The sequence below is a fragment of the Pan paniscus genome, chromosome 14, assembly GCF_029289425.2.
Source record: "Pan paniscus chromosome 14, NHGRI_mPanPan1-v2.0_pri, whole genome shotgun sequence".
Lineage (NCBI taxonomy): Eukaryota > Metazoa > Chordata > Mammalia > Primates > Hominidae > Pan > Pan paniscus.
In genome coordinates this window covers 39700064-39717463 of record NC_073263.2, presented here as the reverse complement: position 1 = coordinate 39717463, position 17400 = coordinate 39700064, and the positions used below count along the sequence as shown (strand labels likewise).

The window sequence follows — 17400 nt, the reverse complement described above, 5'->3', positions numbered from 1 at the left end:
TTGAATGTCAAACAACTGCTTAATAAAAATCCACATTAGTTAAAGAGGCTTGAAATTTGAAAACAAATTATATAGCACTTCCATGTCATAGGTTACAGTTCCTAGACATTTCAATATCAGAGGCAAGTAAAGTTGGAAAACAACAACAACAACAACAACAAATCAATCAGGATTGGTAGCAAGGTAGAATTGCCAGCTTTTAAAATTTTGGCCAAGTAAGTTTGTTAAAGCAAAAGTCTCATCTGCTCTCATTATCCTTTCAAAAACAAGGTCACAATGACTAATCAATCTTCACTAGGGATGGACACTTGTCCTAATTAAACAGACATATGTAGGTCACATATGTATTCTTATTATACATCCAATGCATATGAACATTGTCCTTCCATTTCCTGCTATTTACAATTCACTGTGGGTGTGTGACAGTTTGTCCCATTCTGCTACCAAGATGGGGCTGTTAGTGGGAAACCATGGTCTTCATAAGTAAACTTATTTATGTACTTTTATGTGTAAACTAGTCTCTGCTTCTTTCCTTCTTTTCCCTTTTTACTGTAAGACCCCTACCCCTGTGTACACCCCCGTGTGTGTTTACAAACACACATAACGCTTACGGTGCATTGGACGCCCAATCTACCCCAATTTTTTCAGAAATAAGCCAACTGAATCGCAAGTGCCATACATTTTGATTCTGTACCCTTTCCCCCTCCTACTTGAAGTCAAACGGAAAAAGTTGCTCCTTCCCTTTCCTCGGGAGCCTACTGAGCCTTCTCTAGGAGAGAGGGCCCTCCTTTCTTTAGCCTCCACTGGGTTTCGGGGCTGCCCGGCTGTGCTGACCCTTCTGGGCAGAGAACAAGGTACACAGAAAGCACAGCAGCCTCCTCCCTTCCCCTCCTGTGGCTTCAGTGGGCTTGGGGCATCTGCAGGGCTTCCCGCCCTCTCCTCGTCTCAGACGCAACTTCTTCTCCTGTCCTGGCAGGAGTCCTAGGAAAGAAGGGCTTTTGAGTCAGTCGGTTTGTCTCCGTGCTCCTTTCCTTCTTGGTAGGAGAAGGCAGGCGACCTCTAGGCAGACGCCTGGGCTGCTTTCATGAGCTGGGAATCTGGACCGTCGCCCCCAGCTTGGAGTCGGGGGCGAGGGCTAAGTGTGCGGGAGTGGGATGGGAAACTGGACTGCTCTCCACCTCCTACTGATTTGAGTTCTCACACTGCGACCTCATGTGTTGTGAATTATAGAAATGCCAGACACACCCACAATTAAATATAAGCACCCAAAGGCTCTTGAACGCCAGTGTTAAGGGACTTTGAATGCTCCCTTGTTCGCGCCGCCTCCACACGGCTCACTTCCCTTACACCCAGTGGAGTGGAGCTTCTACCAGCTTGCACCCCACTGCGCTGGCCTGTTTCTGCTGCTTTCCTTTACCTTTCTGCCGCCAGGAACACGCCAGGCCGTGCTGGGATCACATTTTCCTTGCAAGGGCAGTGACCCTTTTGTAGACATATTTCGTCTCTATGGGAGGTCTCTCTATGGTCAGAAAGGAACACACAGAAAATCCATTAAGCCCAATATCCAATCTCTTTCTGGGGTAATAGATGTCAGCGCTACTCGCTGAGATCTGAGTCAGAAATCTGCAGCCTCCTGGAGCTGAGTGCGGCTGAACTCATTGATCCAGCTGGCGGGCCACACGGACATGCAGCACGGTGCTACCTCTCTCCTCAAGGGGCCCAGACCCTGCAATACGCAGGTGGCAGTCACGCACAGAGGGTGGCCAGGGCCTTCGTCTCTTCTGTCTGTTCCCTCCCCCCACCCCCTGCTGTTTAGTGGAGCAGGTCCTGGCAATGCATGGGGGAAGGAGCCAGCAAGGAAGTGGGGTGGGGTGCACGTTTAAGCTGGGCTTTATCTTTTTTGGGCTTGTAAGTCTCTTTTGAAGTGATTTGGACCATAAAGAACAACGGTGCTTGTTTTTCATTTGGGAGGCTTCAGTTCTACCCAGAAGCGTCTTAAGTGTTAAGAGATTCACTGAGGTTGGCGCGCTCTCTCTTCATGTGGTTCACAGTTCTCATGTTTTACTTATTTTTGATGTGGTAGCTGTAGCCAATGAAAGCTATTCCCCACCCCCCCTCCCCGGCCCCAGTTCAAAGTTATAAACTGAGAGTTTTGGGTTTCTGTCTTCAACGTTTCCTCTCTTTGACGTCTCTGTAGAACCAAAAATGCCAGTTTTTCAGTCACTCCCAGAGCCTTCATAGGGGCCAGTGGGTGGCTTGGGAAGGAACATGGGGGGAATTTGGCCTTCTGCCTTGGCAGGTATCCCTGAGTGCAGACCGGGTTCCAGGAACTATGTTAAGAGCTGAGGATGCCTTGGACACTCCCACCTTACCTGGGGACAGAGAGAGGACTCCACCATGCTCTCTTGAATGCCACCAACATCCTCTTAAATTGGCAAATCCAAAGATTGTTTTCAGTTTTCATAATCCTTTACCTCCTTCCAGTTCTAGATCCTGGTGACCCTCCCATGTTTATTCATTGTTTTATTCAGTATATACCTAATAAGTGGCTAATTCATGTGCTATGGGGAGTGGCACAGCATCATGGTTAAAGGCAGGCTCTGGTGTCAGAGCGTCTGTCTGCACAGCCAGCCCTGACTTGTCTTAGATGTGTGACACAGGTAAGTTACGCAGCCTCTCTGGGGCTCAGTTTCCTCACCTATTAAATGGAGTTAATAATATTACCTATCTCATAAGGTTTTGTGAAGATTAGATAATACAAGAGACATGCTTAGAACAGTGCCCTGGCACATTGTAGGTGCTCAATAAATAATGGCTACTGTTACTATGGTCTCTTCTCACCCAGAGCTTACAGGCCAGTGATGCGGGACAGCCATCCAACAGGTGAAAGTGAGTTGCTCCGGTGAAAACAGCCAAGACAGAGCTATGCTCTCATGACCTGTGCTGCTCACTATTCCTCATTCCATGGTCTCTAACCCTTCTTTCTCTTTCTCCACCCCGACTTGTCTTTCTCTTTTCTTCTACAATGTAGTGACTCCACAGGATTCTGTTTTTATTTCTTCCTCATGCTCCCTACACCTACTTCCAGACTTTCCAATAAGGCTAGCAGAGAAGCCTCAGGATGAATCGAAATATTTCACAGCTGTCACCCAGGAGTCATCTGGGGCAGGGGTGGAGTAACTTACATGTGCAGGCTTCCTTGTGACAGGGAGGTGGCTACAGATGGTCTCCCTGCTCAGCAGTTAAGTCTCTTTCAAGTCACCTAAGCTCTCTGCAATTCAGTTTACTCATCTCTAGAAAGGAGAGAATCCCTTATGTGGGATTAGTTGAATACACACATACATACACACATACCCAACATACACACACACACATATATATATATCTATATATATACACACACACACACATATGTTCTGAATTAAATATACAATGTATATGCACATATAAACATATATACATAAATATATGTCGATGTGTATATATGTATATATTTACACACATGTACATATACATACACACATATATATTAATTTTAGTATACATAAATGTAAAAAAATCTCAGTTCCATGTCTGACCCATAATAAGCACTCAGTCATTCGTAGCTGTAGGTCTTATTATGAGCTGGAGCTTTCATGTGGATTGTGGTTATTAAAGCACAGTTTCTGAAATATGGAAAAGTAGCCCTGTACGGTGCAACTCAGCCTTGTGTAGTCACTAAGCAAGGAATATGGAGACAAAGTTGACCATGACAGGGTCATGTCCTTAAAGGGGTTCACAGGGCAGATTTGTGCACAGGTAACTATAATGCAAGCCAAACTCTAGAAGACAATCAAATTGAGGAAGTCCAGAGGGGAAACAATTCTGCTCAGGCCATTAGAGAAGGTATCTTTAAGCTCAGGCATTTGAACTTACAGAATCAGAAAAATAACCATGGGTGGATAGGGCTGGAGGGAGGGCATTCTTAGTGGAAGGCAGAAGAAAGTGTTTGAGCCAAGGCACAGGTTCAGGCAGTCTTGTGGCTGGTTTGGACTCTAATCATCTGGTTGGAGTGCAGAAGACATTGAGAGGCTATTTCTGGAAAGGCAGGCTGGAGTCTGCGATAGAGGGTTTGAAGGCTGTTAAAGAGTTTGCAGCCAACCACTCTTTTGAGCTACAAAAGCATTGTCCTAGAATAACTCAAAGGATCCATCAGGAAGATCCTAGCTTTCAAGGAGAAGACAGATTTAACAAAGGAAGAGAATTTATAAAATAAGGAAATAAAACTGAGTTGAAGCATGCCAGCAACAGCATCTTCTTTGTTTCTACTGGCAAAGGACTCTGACATGAATAGTCACAGTACCATGGCTGCCATCAGATTAAAATTGTCAACAGATTTCTATGTGTAATAGAAACTTTAAACTTTTTTTTATTACTTAAAAGAGAAAACATGGAGCCAAAGCCACAGACATTTTGGTGTTATTAAGCTTTGGTATTTGAGCCTGGTTATGTTGAGGTAATAATCTCAATACCAATCTTTCCCCATTGGATCCATCTTCTGTACACAATAGAACCTTCCAATAGCTCCTCACTGCTGAATAAATAACTTTCAAACTCCTAAGTTTGATTTATATTCTGATTTACTCCTTCAGTCACTTCTCCTTGTGTTCCTCCTACCCCTGAAGATTTATATATTGAAATCCTAACCCCCAGGATGGTATTGGGAGGTGGGCCTTTGGGAGGTGATCAGGTCCTAAGGGTGGAGCCCTCATGGATGAGATGACTGTCCTTATAAAACAGGCCTCAGAAAACTCCCTCATCCCTTCTGCCATGTGAGGACACAGTGAGAAGACAGCCATCTGTGAACCAGGAGGAAGAGGGCCCTCATCAGACACAGCATCTGCTGGTGCTCTGATGTTGGACTTCACAACCTTTAGAACTGTAAGAAATACATTTCTGTTGCTTATAAGCCACCTGGTCCATGGTAAGTTGTTACAGCAGCCTGAACAGGCTAACACACCTTGTTGTTCTTATGAGTCCTTACCCTGAACATATGTAACTCCTCATAGTTGCTTGAGCACGCTCTGCTCCTGTCTGCTCTGTGCTTTCGCAAATATGACTCCCTCTTTATCTTCTTGACCTGGTTAATCTCTTCTCTTTACCTAAAGCCCTTTTCTGAGGCCACCTCCTCTGAGCAGCTTTCCTAAACTCCTGTCTCAGGTGGTGCTCCTCTTTGGCTCTCACATAGTAACCTGTGCCTGTGTTTGCAATTGCAACTCTTCCACCTTACTGCAATTGCCAGTTTAACTGAACATCTTCCCCATGTGCTTGCGAGCTCCTGAGGGCAAGAGCTGCTTCTCTCACCCTTATATCCTCAGTGCCTGGCACATAATATGAATTATAAAACTGTTACCTAATTGATGAAGAGCAATTTGATAAGCACAAAACATATTGTTCATCTCAACAAGGCATTAAGATATTTTCAGGGCCTGGAGACAGCACCTAATCTTGAGTACTTAGTATGAAAGAAATAAAATAATCCATCCTTCAGGAAAAGGCAGGGCCCTCTTGAGGATTTAAAAAATGTTAACTTTGACTGAGGTCAGTGTATAAATGCAGTCTTAGACTTTCTTGCTTCAAAATCAACAAATCTGTAGCTAAAAATTCAGATTTCTGTGCCTCTACTTTATATCTTCTAAATCAAATCCCTGGGGGATGGAACCTGGAAATAGACATTTTTAACGTGTCCCCTTAGTGATTCTGATCTACTCTTAAGCCTTGGAACCCCTGACGCGGGCAAAGTCTCAAGTCAATGCAATTGTAATATCAGTCTGGGAGCTTGAGAAGGGACAGTGCACGTTGATGCAGTTTTTGTGGTTCAAGAATTCTCAGTGACACTCAAACCCCTAGAGTAAACTGCATCCCATGCAGGCCATCATGGGAGAGCAACTAGACTTCAGCATGAAACCTCGCTTCTGCTTCCTTCAGTTCTGTGATTTTTGAAACATTTAAAGAACAAGGAATGGGAACAAGATTTTCTGAATGTTACATTATCTGACTTGGATATTGGAACAAGGGCCATAGACATGAGCAGTCAGAACAGCTTGACAGGCAACTGAAGGTCATTAGAAATGGCCCCACCGTGGAGGGAGTGGGGAAGACCCGCGTCCCTCGATTTGCAAACAGAAATAAATAGACCACTCTGTAGGGCCCCAAGTAACAGGTTTTCCAGTGTTTTTGCCACTTTCTGGTTCCAAAGAGCAAACAATAAATTAACAGACAGGAGCTCTCAGCCTCCTAACCGGAGGGCCGCCATCAGACTGTGGCCTTCCCTCAGGTTACAGATGATGGAGAAATTTGAGGTTGTGGTGGCTCTGGTGTTACTTAGGTGTAGTTTCCATTGAAAACAGGAGACAGAGGGGGCTAAGGACATCTGGCTGGGCTTTTCTGGTCTATCTTTTACTGTACGAGAGGGGTGACCTGTTCCTAGCCTTGCTTCCAGCCTACTGTTTCCTCCCCGAGATAAACTGTGGTTCAGTTAGTGTAGAGAGGAAAGGCTCTGGGCCACATGGTAACTGAGACGAAAGGGAGCTAGGTGGTTGTGCCCCATCAGGATGCTTTGCTAATGGGTGATTCTGGCAGCATGACATCACCATCTGGGGATAACACAGATATGGAGGTAAAACCCTATTCAAGATAACGCTGTAACTGCAAGGAGACAAGAAACATCAACAAATAATAGAAGCAAGAGGTTGGAAATGTCCCTTATCTGTGAAAATAAATGCAGAAAGAAAAACTGAATATATGCTGCCAGGTGGCTAAAGAGAAGATTAAGGGATGTGTCTCTGATGAATAAGGAGCTGTGATCTATTTCTTCATTTTATATATTTTTATTTTTTGAAATTGATAATGAGTTAGAAAAACCTTGGAGATTAATTTGACCTAGAAGCAAAGGCGAACATTATTGTGTTTTTTTCTGGTCATTCTCCCTAACACTGAAGGTCAAGGAGACAAATTATTTTTCTTTTCTTCTTTTCATTCATATATTTTCCCCTCTTTGCTTTAAATTTTGTCCTTGAAAATAAAATGGCTTTAGCTAATACAGGATTCTAATCACATTGTAAGACTATCATGATAAAATTGTAACCTTTGACAATGCAAATCTGCAAGATGTGGCAAGATGCAGTGATTAATATTTACTGTGCAGGTACTTTAAAACTCATTTGCCCTGAAATAACCAAGAGAAAGTTCTGTATGATAGAACTTTATCTAAACTCTCACTTACCTTGTAACATCTTTAAATTCTTACTAGTACAATCTAGAATAAAAGAAGTCTAGAATAAAAAAAGTCAAGTAAAGACCCTCATAAAAAATATAAATCCTGGCTTATGTAAACTCAATGTATCTATCCAATTATAATAATAACAGAACAAACCCCAAAAACTAAAATGAGGGGTGATTGTTTCTATTTCCATAGATTTTTTCAGATTTGCTGCAGGATTGTTTTAACCGAATATTCATCATAATTTACTTCTCCTTTTTTTTTCTGCACACAAATTTTAGGGATAGATTTAGCAAATAAAACAAATATATATAATTACCCATTTGTTAAATCAGCATGTCTCTTGTAACTCTGTTCTTTGACTAGTTAGGTGTCACTTTTTCAGCTGTTGCTTTAAAAAACACTGATACCAGGCAGGTCTTCGTGACCCTACCAGATTGACAACCAACGACTATTGTGGTGTTTACATTTCTTGGGTAAGTACAGCTTATCTGCCTCACATGCTGTGGGTGTAGGATTCTGGAACATAATCTAATATATGACTCAGCATTGTTAAGCACTGAAGGACTTCATGTGTCCATGGCTAGTTATACGCATGCTTGCCCCACATGGCCTCACCACATGTAGTAGCTTCCCACCTTGGCTAAACTCTCTCTCTTCTGCTTTTCTCAGAAATACGTTTCCAGACTTCTCAGTGAGAATGGCATTTGGGTACCTGTTATATTTCTAGTTGGCCATCCCTGAGTCACCAGGGTATGCCAAAGCATCACAGGGCCTTTTATTGTGATGTTAGACTGAATGTGATCGACGTGATAGACTGAATCATATCCCCCAAAATTGGTATGTTGAAGTCTTAAGCCCCAGTGTGACTATATCTGGAGATGGGGCCTTCAGGAGATAATAAAGCTTAAATGAGGTCATAAGAATGGGCCTCTAATCCAATAAGACTATGGTCTTACAGGAAGAGGCAGAGCGAGCTCTCTTTCTCTCTTTCTGCCATGTGAAGACACAATGAGAAGGTATAGTCTTCAAGTCAGGAGAGAGTCTGCACTAGAATCCAACCATGCTGGCACCCTGATCTTGGACCGCCAGTCTCCAGACCTGTGAACAAATGAATTTCTGTTGTTTAAGCCAGCCAGTCTATAGTATGTTGTTATAGAATCCTGAAAAGACTATTACACATATAAAACCTGGTAAAAAGAAATTGCTGAGAGGGCAATTTCTTCTAACTGAAAATACCTTGCCTCTTTCTATTCTGTCTTTGGAAATATTATTCCCTGTTTCTTCTATGGTGTTATGACCACTCATGGAAATACTAACAATTCTTATACTAATATATAACATTTACTGAGCTCTCACTATGGCCCAAGCACTGCTTGTACCATAAGTGATTACACAGTCTTTGGTATATAAGCCAGACACTGGTCTAAATTATTTTAAAACGTTAATTTTTATAACAACTCAGGTTGTTAATATTATCACCCCCATTTTACACGGGGTAACCGATGTTAAAAAAAAAAGGTTGTTTTGCCAAGGTTATTAATAAGCAAGCTGCAGAGCTCAGATTTGGACCAGGAAAGTCTGGTTTCAGAGTTCATACTGTTAACCCTTCTGTTATCTTGCCTATGAAAAGTTTGTTATAGCTCTTAAACCACACCACAGTCCTACAAGGCAGATGTTATTCATTTCCTTATTTTGCTGATGGAGAAACTGAGGCACAGAATGGCCATGTAATTTTCCCAGCATCAGACAGTCCAACCTGAGCCAGATAATTCTAGAGGCTTCCAGCCTTTTCTCCTCTGTGGGTCACCTCAAGATGACAAGGCTGGAGGCTGACTGTCTTCTGCAGGTGGTATTTAAGAAGAACTTCCATGCAAAGGGTCGAGGTGGTTAACAGCTACTGAAGAAGGGGGTGTGTGTTTGAGAGAAGCAGACAGAGATTTGTGATATTTTCCAGGCTGCAGGTACCAGATCTATGCCCTACTGAGTTCCATATGCTTTACCCAGGGACTACCATCTCAGAGGCAGTGAGAGAATTAAAATCTCTGGGCTCTGACTGTCAGATTCCATGTGTTCAGGAGTCAAAGCTTCATCTGGAGCTGGAACAACTTCTCTGGTTCAAAGTCTGCAGTGCACCTGCAGATTTCCCATTAAATTGCCTGCTGAATCAGGAATAATGATTCTCAGGGGGAAGAGATATTATTTGCATTTGAATTAATGTTGAGTTTGGAGTCACAGATTCCTCATCAAGAAGGATTTAGAGCAATTGCTGATATCCTGGGGATCTGTGACCAGCTCATTATTTTCATCTCACAGGGTAGTACTAGAATTTTTAATTTTTTTTCAAGTCTTCTTTCGAAAGTTTGGCTCTCTTTATCCCCATGATCATAATTATAATAATTTTGAAACATCAGTCTGCTCAGATATCAAGGTGTTGAACGGATAATTTCACTTTAATGAATTTGTCTCATATGGGCTTATTTTCCACATCTGTCCTAAGCTGAATAGCTAACTGGTTAATATGAGAACTGTTCCGTTTCATTAGCTTCTCCCTTTTGATTTCCTTGAGGTGGAACTGATGCATTGCCAGTTGCAAGCTCTGTCAGCTCTTTCCTTTTAGGCAAAGCACACATCCAAATTCTATTCTAAGGCACTGATGCCAACTAAGAAGAATAAAAAATGAAATAGTTTGATCATCCAGATAAACTGCAGGATTCTGTATACCCAGTGGCTTCTGAGAGATTAACAAGTACTTGTTACAAACGTCATAAACCCTTGTACCTGAGGCCGTGGTGGGTAAATTGTACAAGTAAGGCCACAAAGCCCTGGCAGGGATGGGTGTGGGCTGAGGAGTAGAGAGTGAGAAAGAGGTTTGACTGGTGAACTCCAGAAGGGAGAGGACAGAGAAAAAGAAGGAAACAGAGTGGCAGTGGACCCAGGAGGCCTTGGTGAAGGTCTTGAGTTGGAGTATAAAATCTCCAACCTTTCAGCACTTTGAGAGGCCGAGGCAGATGGATCACCTGAGGTCAGGAGTTCAAGACCAGCCTGGCTAAAATGGTGAAACCCTGTCTCTACTAAAAATACAAAAAATTAGCCGGGCATGGTGGCGGGCGCCTGTAATCCCAGCTACTCAGGAGGCTGATGCAGAAGAATTGCTTGAATATGGGAGGCAGAGGTTGCAGTGAGCCGAGATCACACCATTGCACTCCAGCCTGGGCAACAAGAGCAAAACTCTGTCTAAAAAAAAAAAAAAAATTCCAACCTTTTAGGAAGGAGGGCTCTTGATTGTTCCAGTAGCTAGGAGGGTATTTTGGGAAGGAGTTTAAGGTGAATGAAACTGTTAGTGGATTACTTAGCCTCCTGGAGAGAGAGGGGTGGTGCCTCCTTCATGGGGCCCTAAGTTCAGCTAAGATGGATAAATGATCAGTTAGGATGCTCTGTCTCTAAGTGAGATGATGACAAACAAGAAAGAGGTGGATCACCTCTCACAGCAAGAACCAGAGTGCACTTAAGGACTAGATCATTCCATGACTCTGTTCACAAGGACCCAGGTTCTTTCTGTCGTTCTGCTCTGATGTCCTTGGCAGTGTTTTCATTCTCAAGCTTGTTCTCCTCTAGGCCGTATGATGACTCCCAGAAAAGATCAGGGCTGCACGCTTCCTTGCTCACTTTCCTAGGGCAGGGGAAGGGGAGACTCTATCTGCATTCATGGGAGAAAAATTCTTCATTTAGAGTCTGATTGGGCCAATTTGACCAAGAGACAGAAGCATATACAAGACCAAGCAATTTGACCAAGAATGAAGCACATACAAGGCCTTGTGCCAGAATCCTTGTGCATCTTCCTTCCTGTCAAGTGGCAGTGTGTATGACATGCTGTAGGGTGTGCCTGTGTGGCTCTCCCTGCACCCACCATGTTGTTCCAGCTATGAAGTAAACAAAAGCGACACCACAGCCAGCAGGAAACGAGCCGCCAGGCCATTCCAGAGAGACTTGAAACTCCTGATGGGGCATAAAGAGTTAAGCAAGTTTGAGGGCTTCCTTGTGAGGGGAAATGGAAGACAGTGAAAAGGATGGAACATACTAGTTTAGTGGTAAGGAGGCCACTTACTGAGTTTAATGCCAGTCCAACTTAAAACTAGAGCAGCTTCTCAACCTCAGTACCGTGCTACTCACGGACGTTTCTCCATCGTGGAAGGCTGTCCATGATGGAGAAACACGTTGAAGGATGTGTAGCAGCATCCTTGGTCTCTACCCACTAGGTGCCAGTAGTATCCCTCCTCCCCCAGTGTGACAACCAAAAACATCTCCAGAACATTGCCAATGTGCCCTGTTGAGATTTTTGTGCCCTCATTGAGAACCACTGCCTTAGAGTGAGGCAGGAACTCAAGTGGTCAGGAATTATGGGTTTGGTTAGATGCTTCTCTCTAAAATGTTGAGGGACTGACAAAGGTGGCCAACAACATGTACAGATTGCCTTACAGCTGCAGAACTAACTTTGTGCCCATGTGTGAGGAAACTTCCAAAGGAGGATTTAGGATCAGGAAACCATCCGATTAAAGCACTGACCAGGGCCAGTTTATGCAAAAAGGAGTATAGGGATTGATTGAGAACTGCATGGAATATAACTAAATATCTAAGCATGAACGGAAACCTGTATTGCATGTGTATAATGATAATAATGTGGATGACAGGACTGCAAGTTGCTATGTACCTGGTAAGTGACAGGAACTGTGGCAAACACAGATTATACCCAATTTATAATCCCACAACTGCCCTGCAAGGTGACAGTTGCCCTCTTTTTACAGACGAGGAATCTGAGTGTTAGACAGGCCCTGTGACCTACTCAAGCTTCCGCCACCAGTTGTGGTGGAGACAGGCTAAACCCCAGTTCTGTCTAATTCCAAAGGCTGTGCTGTTTTCTCTACAACATATTATATATGATCAGAATGTGGGGTGTGTGTTCCACATAAACTATTGTGAGAACTTAATTATCATGTAAGACACAGTGTGTATTATATACACACATATCAAATATGTATATGGGTAGAGATGCTCTTAACATATAAGATCATGTGGTATCTCACAAAACTTTATTAAATTCATAAAGCAGCTGATATTTACTATTAGAACCCCAAAACCCTCATTTACTGGGAGTTCAGAGTTCTGAGACCCCTTGAGTTCTTTTGAATCCAAGAGAGGAGGAGACTGGGTTGTAGCAGCCGGCTAGCTGCTGTGGGTGGAAAGGGTTTGCTGCAGGGGCCGGGATCCGGGAAGGAGCCCCCTAAGTAAAGGCTTCTTTTTTTTTTTTTTTTTTTATCATGGAGTCTTGCTCTGTCACCCAGGCTGGAGTGCTGTGGCACGATCTCAGCTCACTGCAACCTCCGCCTCCTGGGTTCAAGTGATGATTCTTCTGCCTCAGCCTCCCAAGTAGATGGGATTATAGACATGTACCACCACGCCCAGCTAATTTTTGTATTTTTAGTAGACACAGGGTTTCACCATGTTGGCCAGGTTGGTCTCCAACTCCTGACCTCGTGATCCACCTGCCTTGGCCTCCCAAAGTGCTGGGATTAAAGGTGTGAGCCACCGCACCCGACCTGGCAAAGGCTCTTGAGAACTGAAATGAAGATTCTCTAGAGCAGCTCCTTAAACTTTCATGGCAAAGAAGTCATCTACTATTTAGTTAAGCTGATTTGGATTCAGAATCTAGGGTGGGGACTGGAATTCTGCTTTCCTAATGAGCCCAGAGTGCTGCTGCTGGTGCGGGTCACCCTTTAAGCAACAGCAGCAGCAGCGGCAGCAGCTGCAGAGAAGGAAACCTTATTCTTCTGAATGGTTCTCTATAAAGCAAGTCCATTGAGAAAGGAACTGGCCATAAAGAAGCTACCAGACACAAGTGGGCCAAAGTGCTAAGATGACCAGTGGAGAGGCAGGGAGAAAGGACAAATAGGACCTTCCCCATCTAATACACTATCAGATGGAGAGAGAGAGAGAGAGAGACAGAGAGAGAGAGAGAGACAAGGGGCACAGTGTGGCTTAAAACATTAGAGAACAAGGGTTTTGGAGGAATTTGTAAAATTACAACTTCATACAGCAGGTAGTAAACTTATGAAACTCATCATTTCTAAATAGAGATTAAAAATATAGTTACAAAAGTGCTATAAATAAAATAGTAAATTACATCCTTGCAGTAGGTTACTGAGGGAAGGGAGGCTGTGTTGGAACATCTCCCTAACTTTTGAGGTTGACACACATGTAAGCTCTGTGCTCATAGTTTCTAAACCAAAAATGCAGATTTATGATTCAGCAAAGGATTCTGTTTTTTTTTTTTTTTCCTGTCTCTGTCTCTGGGTGTGAGAGATACTGGAGAATGCAGTATGGATGCTAGGATATTAGCATTTCTAAGAACTTTGGATGGTTTCTGAGAACAAAATGTTAAACATTTGAAGCCAGTGTTGTACTGGGAGTATTGTACTGTTTGTGAACAGTTCTTCAGATGCTACCTTGGGCCAAATTCCCAGGTTATTCTAGTAGTACTGGGTGTGTGGAATGAAGACTGGACATGTTGTTCTGTGCTTTGGAACTAGGTGGTCTGGACCTCAATCCCTCTATGCCAGCTCTCTATTTATTCCACTACATCAGCTCCTCTTCCCTTACTTCCTAAGGTGGCTTTAGGATGTGTCTTTAAATATTCCTTTCATTACATTTCCTAAACTCACTTATTTATTTCACAGATATTTGTAAATTACTATGTACCCAACACTGGGCAAATAAAGGTGAACGAAACTCTCTCTCTCCTCTCATGAAGCTTACAATTGAGTGGAAAAAAGATGGGCAGCAAAGTTTGTCCTTACTTCTCTTAATGATAACTTATTTAAAAAGTGTTAGGAGGCATAGCGCACAATTACACACACCTGGGGACAGCCTCAGATTGATGGGTCCCAGCAGGCCTCTAAGGAAATGTCTTTCCAGTTGGAACCCTGAGGATGAGTGGGAGCTAGCTGGACAAAGAGTAAGGAGATAAGAACGCTCTAGGGGTATGGCAAGATGCAAAAGCAGAGAGAGCTTGGAAGCGGGTGTTGGTGGATATCATGATTGGAGTTAGGAATGCTCTGTTTGCTGAAACTGGAGAGACTGTTCTTAGGGGGCCTTCTATGCTGAGGTCCATTCTGGTTCCCTCCTCCATGCACTGGAAATCCATCAAAAACTTTTGAGCAGGAGTCTGCCTTCGTTTGCTGTGGGGCTTGGAATATTCTAACCCCAAACCCAAGACAGAGACTTGATACTGAGGCTTGAGTTTGGACCCGGCAAGCTCAGCTGCCCAGTGGGCACTAAGATGGGCAGAAAGAGCTTCCTCAGTCACCCACTGGGATAAACTGAATGGGTTCTGTGTCATGTCCAACCTGTAAGGCACAGGCTGACTTTGTGACAGAGAAGAGGGGTGGTACGAACACGGAACACAAGAAAGGAAAGAGCTACTCATCTCCATGATTTATCCTTTGGCATAAAGTAGGCGTAGTGAGTCTCACACAGAACCCTCAGGCAATTGCCATTAATTATGTTTTGTACTAACAGAGTCTTCTTCCAGGAGTAACTAACAGAGTGCTGTGAAGACCTCAAAAACTATTTTATATTCTGCATTCTCTCACCTGCATATAGTATTCCCTCAGGTTTGGGGGATAATTTAGATTATTATCTAAAAGGATTAGCCACTTAATGGTAGCTGGTAGTTTAAGCTGGAAAAGCATCTGTTTTCAATGTCTTACCATGATGAATTAGGAAAGTAATTTGCTTTCTCTGTCTCCTTTTTAAAAAATCATCTTATGATGAATGTAATTGTTTAATTTGAAGGAAGTACATTCACATTATTCTCATATACGTTGGTCCCCAAGCTAGAAATCTCTTAGCCCATAGACAGGGGGCTGATTTTTAGCCCATACTACTGCTTATGAATCAGATATCCCTTAGGAATAAAAGGGTATGAGTTTCAAACCAGAAAAGAGAAATCTTTCCTTAGCTTATAGACCCCTAATTAAATTTTCTGGAGATCCACTTGCAGTCTGGAAAAAAGGGGAAAGATGGAGCTTGGAATTCTGAATAGTTTTTAACCAAAGAATTCACTTTTCTTATATCCGTTTAGCATAAAAAGTTTTCAGAAAGAAATTCTGATACTATTGTACTTCCCTCTTCACCTATAAGCCCCCCAAAAATATATCTCAAAGGTGGGATCCTGCAAAAAAAACCAAAAAACAAATAGATGAAATTCAGTGTTTGCCTCCATGGGAGGGCAAGTATCGGATTAGAGAAACCAAACTGTCAAAGACTCTAAAGTCAGTATAACTGAGAACTTTGTTTAATTCTACCCAAGAGTTATCACCATTTATTTGTTTTCTGAGTGTCTTAAAGCAGTTTGGGAAGAAGTTGGGGCCATCATTTCATTCTAGCTATTTTGATGTGAGATTTTCCCCATCAATCGCCACAGATGAAGAGCTTCTCCAGATATCGTGTGGACTTGGAGATGAGGGAGAAAGTAAATCCTTAGAAGATTTGCATGTCACATGCTTAAGGCACTGGGAGATGGCCTAAGTTTAAGGTTTCTGTCTCCCTGTGAGACCTCAGCTCAAGAGTGAAAACATAAATAAATAGAAGCTCTAGAATTTCCGAAGAGAAGTGCCTGTGATACACAGAAACAATGTTAGAGAATGATCCTCTGCTTCATGATCAGCGATAACAATAATTAAAGGGTTTTGGGACCTCGGTGGTCACCGCTGCACTGTTTAATAGTAATTATTGGGTAATTACATATTATTATAGCAGAGATATATAATCATATAATTGTTATTATTAAGCATGATGTTGACCATTGCGGTTCCAAACCCATCTTCATTTGCGGGGCCTCTTTGGGGATGGTAATTGAGATAATAAGGGATAAGGTAGAGAAGAGGGAAAGTGACTGGGTGGGGGTGTGTTTGCTTGGCTCAGCTAGAACAAAGGACTGGGAGACAGACCCTGAGGAATCAGTGACATCTGTGCGGGAGCGGTTGGCTGGCTGGCATCTCCGACTGACCCGAGAGATAATTATTCTCAAAGAATTCCTGGCACAGAGTTTTCTGGCTTCATTTCCCTTCACTGACTTTGCAGAGTGTCTGACGGTGGCATTGCACGAGGGCACAGAACAAATGTCCCCACCTCGGTGTCTACTCTGTGAGGTGCCTGCGAACCCAGGGGAGGTGGGGGACAGAGAGGTGGGTTACCAAAGACAGCTCAGACCAGGAGGACAGTTTCCGAAGCCTGTCACCCTGTCTTATTTTATTGTTCCTCCAGCAGCCCTCAGAGGGGAGGCAATGCGTTCTAACCCGCAGAGCCCGCGAGACTTACAGTCAAACCCAAGTGCCAGCTCTCCCTGTGCTGTGTGGCCTTGGGAGTGGGGTGACTTAATGTCACCTCGTGTGTCCAGTGGAGAGAATAACGTCCTCTGTGCGAGGTGGCCGCAAGGATGGAGGCCAGGTGTGCACAGCATCTGCAGCGGCCTGGGCTGGGATGAGTGTGAGTGACAGCCGTGGGCAAAGGTGGTCCTGGACTGTCTCTGCTGTTCCCTCAGGAGAGAACTGAGCCCCAGGGAGAATGGGAAGTTTGCCCTGGGTCGCCAGGGTTTCTAAGTGGCAGCCCTGAGATTAAACCCCCGCTCTCCTTACCGGGGGCTGCGCACCCTACACGGACGGACTATGACCGCCCTCCATCCAGGCTGCCCCCGTGGCAGTGGCTCTCGGGCGGCTCTGAGGTGCAGGGTTGAGCCTGCGCTTTCGGCGGCTTCCTCCGTTTTTCGGAGCGAAGGGCACGCCAAGGCTTGTTTGCCTCTGTCTTGAGTGTCGCCCAGGTCACAAGGAGGAGTTGCTAAGCAGTGAGGGAGCCTCCTGGGCGGCTGCAGGAGAAGGGGCGCGGCCGCGGCAGGAAAAGCCACGGAGACCGAGGAGGTACAGCAGGGGTGTGGCCCAGCCCCTCACCCCGCGCAGCTCCCCCTCTGGAGGGGTGACAAAGTTACAGGAGTCTTCAAAATGGAGGTAACAGTGGCGGCTAAGCGATGAGAATGCATGTCACAAAGAGGAGAGTAACACACACCGGGGCCTACTAGGGGGTGG

The 17400-nt window shown here is 44.0% G+C and overlaps 1 long non-coding RNA gene across 1 annotated transcript; it reads right to left on the bottom strand.

Annotated features, from left to right (window-relative positions):
- Positions 1-416: 416 nt before the first annotated feature.
- On the bottom strand, positions 417-7634 carry LOC130540747 (uncharacterized). Its single transcript, XR_008954738.2, has 4 exons — positions 7581-7634; positions 3186-3293; positions 1418-1519; positions 417-981 (listed from the first exon to the last, which is right to left on the bottom strand). It is a non-coding gene; the product is annotated as an uncharacterized LOC130540747 (long non-coding RNA).
- Positions 7635-17400: the final 9766 nt, after the last annotated feature.